The sequence below is a fragment of the Triticum aestivum genome, chromosome 2D (genome assembly GCF_018294505.1).
Source record: "Triticum aestivum cultivar Chinese Spring chromosome 2D, IWGSC CS RefSeq v2.1, whole genome shotgun sequence".
NCBI classification, from domain to species: domain Eukaryota; kingdom Viridiplantae; phylum Streptophyta; class Magnoliopsida; order Poales; family Poaceae; genus Triticum; species Triticum aestivum.
Window position 1 is genome coordinate 272,538,925 of NC_057799.1, and position 5,029 is coordinate 272,543,953.

Genomic DNA, 5,029 nt, shown 5'->3' on the forward strand with positions numbered 1-5,029 from the left:
TAGTCTTGTATGTTCTTGGTCTTCACAAAGACCTGCATGCCACCACGGAGGCGCCTCCCGATCTTTGGTTCCAATGTGGTTGAGGGCGTCGGAACTCTCGGGCACAAGGGTGGCAGCCCTGCTGGCGTTGGGCAAGTTGCCCCGGCAAGGTTCTTGCCAGGGCTGTGGAGGCCGCCCCAGCAAGGGCCTTGCCGGGGGAGTTGACCTCGCCCTTCTGCTCTTCGTGTTTCTGGCTTGGCATTGCTTTGGTTGTCTTGCGCCTTTGCTTCCTCTGCCCCGCCAAGCATGGCCAGGGGCGTGGGGCTGCGACTGCCTGTGCACAAGTAAAGGGGTACAAAAAGCGACCCCTACTTTTGTACATCGACACCAACACAGATACAAGCAATCAGGAAGAATTTCTGGCGTCATTGCTGGGGAGACATCATCAACATCTATCAGGTACCCAATCACAAATCGCATCTCCTTGCAATTTACTTTATTTTCCATTTGCCTCTCTTTTCATTTCCCCCACTTCTAAAATGTTTTTGCGAAAACACAATAATATTTGCCCTTTTTATTTTGCCTTCTTTTCGTTTATCTTTTTCTCGTTCGATCTTTTTCTTTCTTTGAACCTGTGATGACGAGTGATTTTGGTATGGCAGAAAGAAATGATGGCAGAACTCCTAAGATTGGACATTCTTGTAAATTGGATGCCAAAACCTTTGTTTTGGGACAAGGGAATGTTACAGGAAAAAGCACCATCCAAGAATTCTTAAATTTTGTTGGATCTTTGAGTTGTGATGATGCTCCTATATTTAAAAGAACTAAACTTATGCGGAAGCTATTTCAGCACTAGTTCTGAAACTTGAGAATTGATTTATTTGTACTCATCCTACCTTGCAAAGATTGTTTTATGAACTATATATTTGTTATAAAGGATTCTAGAGCTAAAAAGATAGCCACTGCTACCTCTTGAGCATGTGTTCGATTTTCCCTTGAAGAGGAAAGGGTGATGCAGCAAAGTAGCGTAAGTAGTTCCCTCAGTTTTGAGAACCAAGGTATCAATCCAGTAGGAGACTACGCAAATATATCAAATCATGCATATAAGAATTTAGAGGAGATTCAAATAATATTCATAGATTAACTTCATCATAAATACACAATTCATCGGATCTCGGCAAACACACTATAGTGACCCGACCTCAGACAGTCAAGTCTCTGTGCTTAAGTGTCATCCCTGGATCGGTATTGCTGACACACACAGTACTCGAGGATTTATAACAGAGTTCAATCACACACTTATTACATCGAGTGTCTCAAAAAGAGTACTTATTACAATAATATGGCCGAAGGCCATATAAAATAAGATAACTGCGAAAGCATCGAAGATAAATGAGTCCATCCAACACTGAGTGCATGACAACGACCTAGCGCACCTTACTCTTCGTTTGAAAATTCTGCAACATAATACGTTGCAGCCGTGTAGGTCAGCACATGGAATATACTGGCAAGATAACACTATAGAGGAATGAACAAATAACAGCTATCACTACATGCATAAATGGCTGGTGGAGGCTCTACGGTTATCATTTGCAAAAAGCCAAATTTTCCCTACAACAAAGGATTAGATTATTATTTAACTACAAAGTTATGTCATAATTGAGAAGGTTCCTCCAATTCTGTAATGCCCACGATGCGGCTATATCTCCCACGTGTCGAGGCATGACTTAGAGGCATGACCGCATTGTGGTATTGTCGCAAGAAGGGTTATCTTCACACAATCCCATGTAATGAACAAGAATGAGATAAACGAGAGTTGGCTTACAATCGCCACTTCCCACAATACATAAATTAATTCATACATCATCCAAAATACACACATAGACCGACTACGGTCAAATCCAAATGAAAATAAGATAACCCTAAATGCTAGATCCCCGATTGTCCCAACTGGGCTCCACTACTGATCATCAGGAAACGAAACATAGTAACGACCACGTTCCTTGTCGAACTCCCGCTTGAGCTCGGTTGCGTCATCTGCACTGGCATCGTCGGCACCTGCAACTGTTTTGGTAGAATCTGTAAGTCACGAGGACTCAGCAATCCCACACCCGCGAGATCAAGACTATTTAAGCTTATAGGAAAGGATGGTGTAATGAGGTGGAGCTGCAGCAGGCACTAAGCATATATGGTGGCTAACATACACAAAGGAGAGCAGGAAGAGAAGCAACGCAACGGTCGCGAAGCTAGAAATGTTCAAGAAGTGATCCTGAAACTACTTACGTTCATGCATAACTCAAACCGTGTTCACTTCCCGGACTCCGCCGAGAAGAGACCATCACGGCTACACACACGGTTGATGTATTTTAATTGAGTCAAGTGACAAGTTCTCTACAACCGGACATTAACAAATTCCCATCTGCCTCATAACCGCGGGCACGGCTTTCGAAAGATAATACCCTGCAGGGGTCTCCCAACTTAGCCCATTATAAGCTCTCACGGTCAACGAAGGATAAACCTTCTCCCGGGAAGACCCGATCAGTCTCGGAATCCCGGTTTACAAGACATTTCGACAATGGTAAAACAAGACCAGCAAAGCCGCCCGACTGTGCCGACAAATCCCGATAGGAGCTGCACACATCTCGTTCTCAGGGCACACCGGATAAGCGAAGCGTACAGGTACCAACGTAACCCAAGTTGCCAAGGGACGGTCCCGCACGGTGCTCTAGTTTGGACCAACACTCGGAGGAGTACTGGCCCGGGGGTTAAAATAAAGATGACCCTCGGGCTCGCGAAAACCCAATGGAAAAGGCTTAGGTGGAAAATGGTAAAACCAAGGTTGGGCCTTGCTGGAGGAGTTTTATTCAAGGCGAACTGTCAAGGGGGTCCCATAAATCACCTGACCGCGTAAGGAACGCAAACTCAAGGAACATAATACCGGTATGACGGAAACTAGGGCGGCAAGAGTGGAACAAAACACCAGGCGTAAGGCCGAGCCTTGCACCATTTACCAAATATATAGATGCATTAATTAAATAAGAGATATTGTGATATTCCAAAATATCCATGTTCCAACATGGAACCAACTTCAACTTCACCTGCAACTAGCAACGCTATAAGAAGGGCTGAGCAAAAGCGGTAACTTAGCCAAACAACGGTTTGCTAGGTTAGAGGCTTGACATGGCAATATGGGAGGCATGATATAGCAAGTGGTAGGTAGCGCAGCATAGCAATAGAACGAACAACTAGCAAAGCAAAGATAGAAGTGATTTCGAGGGTATGGTCATCTTGCCTGCAAGGTTCTCAGAGTTGTCGAAAGCTTGATCCTCGAAAGCGTACTCAACAGGTTCCTCGTTCACGAACTCGTCTCCCGGCTCTACCCACAGCAAGAACACAAGCAAAGGAACCACAATCAATCACGGGAAATGCACAAGCAACATGATGCAAAACATGCATGATATGCGGGATATGATATGCGATGCATATGCGTGCTCCGGAAGAAAAAGGATGAACAAGGTAGTCACTTGGCAAACCAAGTATGCCACTGGAAAGATGAGATGATTTCGGTTAAAATCGATATAAAGATCACCGGAAACGGATGCACGGTTTGCAAATGGCAAGCAAAACAAGAATGACACGTATCTGCGATTAACAGCATGATAGCACTTAGAATACATCAAGTAACTATGCTACCGCACCCTAACAAAACAACACAGCTTGACAAAAGATGAACACTGAGCTACAGGTAGATCACACAATAACAGGTTCAAACAAGCATGGCAAAAGTGCAAAAGATATCAGGTTCACAGACTTGGTGAAATTACTGGACATGGCATAAACAGCATCAGGTAGCAATGTTCAGAGCAAGCAAAACACATGCTACAGGAACTTAACATAGCAAAACAAGGGATGGCATGAATCTACTAAATGCATAGAACAAAAGTCCCTTACTGACCATAAGCCAAAAAGGATCACAAGATATGATGGCACCCATGTAAACATAGCGTTAACAGGTTTCAGACTTAGCAGAAAACAGAGCATGGCATTAACAGAAATTATGAAGGCATCTTGGTGAGCTTGATTCACTCATCACAAAGTAATGCATGACGAAACAAGCATACCTACAGCAATATGGCATGTTTATGAAGCTAACCATGGCAAGAATAAGCTCATAGCATGCAAGGATCAACTACAACAACCTTGGAAAAATTGATTAACATGTAAACAATCTACCAGGAACATTTTATAGCAAAAGTAGAGCAAGATTGAGACATCCTGGGTCAGTCCATAATTGCAAATAGGGGCATGGATGGATAGAGCATAACCATACGTTCAAAACATCCTTACTGAAGTATCTCAAAATATGCATGGGTCTCTCTGTAGACACATGGATACATGGCAACAAAATAACAGCAGTCACAGACAGTGAAAATCCAGTGTCCCTGAAAACAGAAACATCACGAAGCCTAGTTTGCATGCTTGTGCTAGTCACCACATAGATCACAAAAATACATGGCATACACCTCTCTAAATATGGCATGGCATAGATCAAAACACCTGTAGAGCTCATGCCCATAAGCACACACATCAATTGCAACAAAAATAACAAATCACCAAGTTCTGATAAGTAACAGCAGAAAACATCATATAGCATTCTTGCACCAGAGAATTGGGCATCAAGATGGACTCAAACGAGCATGGAACAAAATGAAGAGCATCTCGAGGCGAACATTACGATATATTACGCGCACGAAACGGAGCTATGTGCACGAAGATATGATGCGATGAACAGAGCAATATTATGCAAAAACTTCAGGACTTAGAGAATTTGGGGGGAGGCAACCTAGCGGTTCCAGATCTAGATCGGGCGCGGCGCACGGATCGAGGATCGCCGGAGACGGGGCGCGCGGCGGCCGGAGCTGGAGAGGAGAGGACGGCAAGGCGCGGCGAGGAGGCGTCGGCGCGGTCGGCGACGGGCGCTAACGGCGGCCGGGCGAAGGAGGAGCGCGCGCCGGCGGGAATGGCGACGATGGTCGGCGATGGCGCGGCG